The 6,917-nt window shown below is 40.9% G+C and overlaps 1 pseudogene; it reads left to right on the top strand.

Annotated features, from left to right (window-relative positions):
- Nucleotides 1-1,114: 1,114 nt before the first annotated feature.
- On the top strand, nt 1,115-4,326 carry LOC148341850 (uncharacterized; annotated as a pseudogene).
- The last annotated feature ends 2,591 nt before the right edge of the window (nt 4,327-6,917 follow it).

Here is a 6,917-nt window from a genome sequence, read left to right as displayed (position 1 = left end):
ACCGTGCTATCCGCAGGGGAAACACAGTTTCCAGAGAAACCCAGTTTCTCAATGAGTTATGGCCTAATTCCATTGATATAACTCCTTAGACTAGCACGATCCAGTCTATCACACCGTACTGGTCAACGGCGCGCGCCTAGTCCATCAGCGTGAAGTTGGCCCTCCATTTCTTGCAAAAATAGGGTGAAATAGTTTGTTTCGTTTGTGCTGCATCTGTGCTCGTTTGTGCTGTTAAAATTTCCGTTTGTGCTGCTTCGGTTCCAGAGATATTACACTTTTTTATTTCGAGTGGTGACATCACCCAGCCCCCCACTTTCATCCAAATGGGTCGGGAATGGTGCCATTCGTTTGTGCTTGTTTGTGCTGTTAAAAGTTTCGTTTGTGTTGCTCCGGTTCGATAGATATTACACGTTTTAATTCACGCGGTGACGTCACAAACACTAACGCTCCGGCGTCAGTCTATTTTGTTTTGGATGCTGTCGAACAAGGAGCTAGGTATCGCGCTACCGCGTTCAGCTAATCACTTGAATCACTCGTATTTGTTATTAATTCCAGGTTATAAACTAGTTCCTGGAATGAACCGATGTTTTGCATGTTTCTGCGCATTTTACATTCTTCATGATCCTGGAAAGCAACTGTTGCCGGACGAACTTCAGGTAAACATGTCACACTCACTGTTGTAGCTTTTTTTTGCTAGCATGCAATAATCTTAAAATCTTCCTGTTTTCACTGCTGTAAATTACTTTAAATTCGATCTTATTTCTTTTAATATGTTGTTCTGCCGCTCACGTGTTTATTTTTTCAGTAGTCATTAAAGCTATGTGATTATTTCTTAAATTATAGCAGACGTGAGGCCGAAACATCCGTTGATCTATTTTGAAATAAAAACAACATAAACACACCCCTCGATGTAGCATTCCCTCATTTGAGAACAACTGAATTAATATAAAAACAGTCCATGTGTAATTGATGAGAGCCTGCAGAGAAAGCTTGGGTTGAAACAATAGCTTTATATGTAAAAACAAACAAAACACCAAACTATTTACATTGCAACAATTAAGCAATCACTGCTTTGTGAAGAACAAAGCATGTGGGAAGATCTTTGTCTTTTCTGATGCTGCTTTCACTCCACTTTCCAGGTCATTGTACATCTCCCAGGCAAAAGCAGCCCTCCTGCAGTATGCCACATAATGTCCAAGAGAATCCTGGGTCAAACCTCTTTGAAATCCTATGACTGCTCTCAAAGTAAACATATTCTCTTGCAGCACCAGACTAGAGGGAATTTCAAGCAGGGCAACTTCTGTCCAACTCGTACCAAGGTCGGTGTCAATCCACAAACATTCTCCAAGACTGTAGCTGTGGGAAACATTTGCCGAACACAGAGCCTTTCCTGTACTGTTGTCTTGCTTTTTAAATGTAGATGGACACTGAGATGCATTTTGATTGGTCGGAGGCAAGTAGAGTCAGGAAGGCTCAGTCCTTCTTCAGCAGCAGTCTGAAGATAAGTCATGCCACAAGTCTGCAGGACGGCAATGTTGGTACACACAAGCGGAACTTCCCTTATTACTTGAGTGCTTAGGCTGCAGTACGGTGAGGAACATTGTTTTTTCAAGTATACACTTGGAAGATTCCTCGTGGCTCTCTCAATCACTGTCGAGATGTGGCATTGTGCATCTATTTGGAGAGCACCAGAGGTTAGGTGGACAGGCTTGAATATTTCTTTCAGGAGTTCTGCCCTCTTGGAATACACGTGTTGTGTCACACCTCGTGTTGCGATGGTTTTTACCAAGTGGAGGAATGGATTGTCACAGGTCTTGCTGCTTACAGCCTTTTCAAATGAAAAGCTGTCACAATAAGAGCAAGAAAGACTGAAACACGGCATCAAATGCACAAATGTTGAGCACAGCGACTTTCAATTTGGAAAGTTTAACAGGCTGTTGTTGGTTTCCATTTTTCAACAATGGCACCTTGACTTTTTTACGTTCCACGGATGAATCCACATGCAGCCACTCAGGACAAGGAGAGAGATATGAACTCATCTTCCTTTTTTGGGTGGAACTTCTAAGCCTCTCCAGTTCTCAACTTCGGTAATTTGAAGATTGTTTGCAGCAGCATCAGATTCATCACCAAGGTCAGCATAATTTTTTACATTTTTTTCCCCCACTCTGGGTAGTAGAGACATCGTCAGGTCTTAAGACAGTCGTAGCATCACCTACATCAGCCTTTTCTCTTTTTTGTTTTGCAGCAGAAATCCGCATGTTTCCGTCAATGAAGGCAAGATGACGAGCAACAAACCGGTCGACACGAATGGGAAGGCTTTCATGCTTGAAAAGCCCATTTTTTATGTTTTTAAACTCTGCTTCAACAGCTGCCGAACTTGCAGTGATGGTGGTGCTTCGGAAGAGAGGGACCATTACTCCTGTCCAGAGTGGTAAGTAACTTCCCAGTCTGATGATGTGGGGAATAATCTCAGGGAGGAAGTGGATGTTATCTCTGTCTCCCTCAGCCATGGCAAGTGACCTGCTCTCCTCGCATAATTCAGTCACCCACTGTCGAGCATTAGTGTGGATCTGTTGATGCGCCTCGACGGGTTCCTGTGCCTGAACCTCTGTGTCTGGCATGCTGATACAGTCTTCTTGTGCAATTTGTGTTTTTAGGTATTTCTTGCACTTTTCTGATGGGAGAGGGGTTCCAGAACTGTCATTACCTTCAGACTCACTCAGTGCCACAGTAGTGATGGCACGTAGAAGTTCTGTTGAATGTTCCACACATTGTGACTTGAGTAGTTGTGCTAATGATCTCACATAAAAATCTTTAACACAATGTCTTTTATTTTTCAGGCAGTCCCACTGGCAGATCATTTTGATGCAGTGTGCAACATCTACCCTGACAAAGCATGGCGGCAGGTTTGCATGCTGATTCCCAAGCAAGACATTAAAGCACTCATTAATGTAGCTCTTCAAATCGGGATGTGGGGTAAAAGCTTTGACCAGAGAGAGAGAAATCACTTACAGCTTTTTTTGGGACCGGTGCACTTGCATGTATCCATTCTTTTAGCCACCCTGTGATAGCGCTAACATCATGCTTCTCTGATAACATCTGCACCACTGGGACACTGCAGCTGTTATTTCCCGTCAGAACACCCTGATAAAGGAAGATGTGGCCGGACGAGCCATTCGGTCTCACCAGTTTCTTAACTACTGAGCCAGTAGCATCAAAGCATACAGTTGGATGAGGTTTTTTTTGACAATGTCTTGTACACATGCATTTGTGTTTGACTCCAGTAATGAAGAATTTGTCAAGTCCAATGGCTTTGATGCTCCCACTGTGAGGTGTACTGTACAGCTGCAATGACAAAATTGGATTTTTATCTCCTAATGCCGACTCATTTCTCCCTTGTTTTGCCTTGCACAGGGTGGCCAAATTTGGGAGGTGGCTTGGCTCAGGATCTCCGAAGTCCATTAGTGTTGTTCCCTGCGATGCCCGCCATACATGTGGTTCCATCCTGCCCTCAACAAGTTCCTTGGCTATCTTCACACGCAACTGGAATCGCTTTGAGCTGCCAGTGTGCTGGGAGTCATCAATGGTCTTGATGTAACAGTTGAGCATCATTGGACTGTTGAGTTCAGGCTCTCTGTCGCAATTGATGTCAAGATGGCCATGACATTCCTTGCAGTCTCCTCTAATTTCAATATAATTATTTGTGGCTAATGGATAGACCTTGGCTCTTTTAAAAACAAATGTACAAGGAATTTTTACGGCTTTCCAGATTTCCTCATTTATAATGTGGCTCCAGGTGCCAGGCTTCAAAATTGTATAGCTTCTCTTTTGGGTTTGGCAATACTTGTCTTTGTATGTAGCCTTTTCTGGAATAAATTCCTTCCATGTATCAAAAGGCATTAGAAGCTGAAATGATCGTTGAGGAAAAAGGGGATCTAATTCAGAGCCAGTGTCACTAGTTTCAGCTTCTGTTTCAAGTTGACTGAAGCCCAAAGCTGACCAGACATTGTGTCTGTTCGATTTAACAAAGGTGTACAGAGCCTTTGCAGTCACCTTTTTTCCCAGCTCTTCACTCAGATCCGTCCACACAGATTGATTTGGTGTGGCTATGTTGCCATTTTGTATTATGGCCTCTTTTGATGAGCAGAGAACTGCACAAATTGAGTCCTTGTCGACTGCTGGTCGTTTAGGCATCTAGTATAAGGACACAAATATAATCTGGATTCATTGCTTGAATTTCTTTTTCCCTGGGAGTCATATTATACTCTACTATACAGTACTTCTGATGCTCGGCTTTAAATAAAATATAAATGGAACTGGTCTAGACCAAAACAATGCATATATATATATATCTATATATATATAATATATATATATAATATAATATAATATATATAATATAATATATATATATATAATATATATGTATATAATATATATATATAAAACATATATTATATATATAATATATATAAATAATATATACACATATATACATCTATATATAATATATATACATATATATAATATATATACATTTATATATCTATATATAATATAGATAGATATATAAATTATATATATATATTATGTTTTTGAATATATATATACAGTGGAACCTCGGTTCTCGAACGACTCTGAGGTCGAACAAATCGGAGTTCGAACAAAAAAAAAAGAGAAATTCTTGCTTCGCAGTTCGAACAAACCTCGGAGTTCGAACGTATGACGCGTGAGTGCGTACGCGAGGGTGGGATGCTGAGCGGCGTACGGGTGTAGATCGCTCTCTTGCTCTCTTTATGACCAACTGTTGTCGTGTGCGGACGTGCTGCGTTTTGCTCTCGCGTTTTAGATAGGTGTACGAAGTGTTTTAGCCCCTAATCATGCCTCCAAAGAAAGTCAGTGCAAGCAGCAAAGGAATGGTTTCGGTGTTCGAACAATTCGCTTTTCGAACAGGGTCCAGGAACGGATTATGGTCGAGAACCGAGGTTCCACTGTATGTATATATATATATGTATATATATATATATATGTATATATATATATATATATGTATATATATATATGTATATATATATATATATTATTTATATATATATATATATATATATATATATATTATTTATATATATATATATATATATTATTTGAAAACGGACCAAAAAGAGTAGACAAATACCAGTCGCGTGAATGTTGTTGTATTGCTGTTGTATTTTGTGCACGTGCCCCAGTAGGCTGGACTGGAGTAGCAATGCCGAAAACCAGCCTTTTTCCGTAAGTTTGAATAATACACAAATGTTCTCATGTGTGACATAAACCTGAATCTCTCTCTGCAGTGATGCAGTATTTCTGCAACCTTAACGTGCAAGGTCAACAGTTATGCCCGTTTGGAGGAGCCGCTGCGACTTAAAAATAATTTCTAATTAAAAAAGTAGCCGCACGAATACAAGTTCTTACGACACAAAACAGCACAAACGAAATCGACTATTTCATCCAAAATGCGGACGTTTTTACAGCAAAAATGATCGGTAAAATTTCAGGTTTATTTCAGATCAACAAGGCATTAAATCCAACTCATGAAACAGGCGTCGACAAAGATGACGATGCCCGTCCTTATTTTAAAACTATTTTGATGCAAAACGTTTTGAGGCAATCACTGGACACATTATGGTAACTTTAATGGACTTCTGCGCTTCTCAGTAGGTATAATGGGCCACTCTTCATCAGCAAACAGCTTGAGTTGTCTCAGCTTTGAAGGGTGCTATCTCCAGACCGTATATAACCGGGAATTAATAAATACGAGTGATTCATGTGAGTCACTGATCACGGTAGCACAATACCAACCTCCTAATTCGATGGCATCCAAAACGAAGGTAGACTGACGCCACAGCGCACCTGTGTTCGTGGTCGTGACGTCACTACTAGAAATTAAAAAGTGTAATATCTCTGGACCCGGAGCAGCACAAACGAAACTTTTAACAGCACAAACGAAACAAACTATTTCCCCCTATTTTTGCAATAAATGGGGGGCCAACTTCACGCAGGTGGCTAGTCCCACTCACTAACTATCACTTCCCCTGCCAATTGTTTTAGTCATTTAACATTTTAAAATGGTGGTACGAAATAATTTGAAACACAATACCTGGTGGCCTTCCGGGTCAGCCTGGTCCGATAGGGAATCGTCTCCGGGCAGGTGGCCGAAGCAGGAGTTCGGAGACCCGCTTCCTCAACGGGGAAGCGCAGACGTCAGATTCTGTGGCGTCCGAGGGTCCCACGACGGTCACATCCGTCCGGACGAGATTCACGGTTTTCGGGCACCAGATAAATGTCAGGTTTAAATGTCCTGACGCCTTTTGGGAGAGCTTATTGAAATGGCCAAGGAGAGAAAGGAACCAAGCAAGGTTGTTTGTTTTTACCGGTCGCAAGCGGGAGAGAGACCAGGAGCAGACAGGCGACTCGCTCAGTTCAGCTCTGCGCACCCTCTCGACTCTCTTCCGTTCCGCCTCCTCTTTTATTAGAGCTTGAAGGAGAGTCATAACGAAACTGAAACTAGCACATCATGGCTTACAATGAAAGCAAGGAAATAAAAACTTAACTCATAATGAAAGTTTAGATTGGACAACAAAACCTAACTCTGAGGCAAAAATGTAAGTGTGTGTGTGCGTGTGCAATTATTAATACAATTAGTGTATGAAAACATGTTTAGAAATACACAAACTGATTGCATAAGGTTACTTGAGGTGATTGTGGTCTTCAGCTTATCTTACAAATATAAAAACAACAAAAATCATCATCACTCAGACACAATGGTTCTTCTGGGAAAGATCACATTGGCTTAGTGTCAATAAAAGAGCTTTGCAAAATTCAATATTTCATATTTTATTCAAAATCACATTTACATCTTACCACAAAGAGTCGGT

Source organism: Idiotropiscis lumnitzeri, chromosome 2, assembly GCF_059441095.1.
Source record: "Idiotropiscis lumnitzeri isolate Australia: NSW breed Sydney's pygmy pipehorse chromosome 2, RoL_Ilum_1.0, whole genome shotgun sequence".
Taxonomy (NCBI): Eukaryota; Metazoa; Chordata; class Actinopteri; order Syngnathiformes; family Syngnathidae; genus Idiotropiscis; species Idiotropiscis lumnitzeri.
Note: the sequence above shows the minus strand (reverse complement) of the source record. Positions and strands in the feature narration are given on the sequence as shown.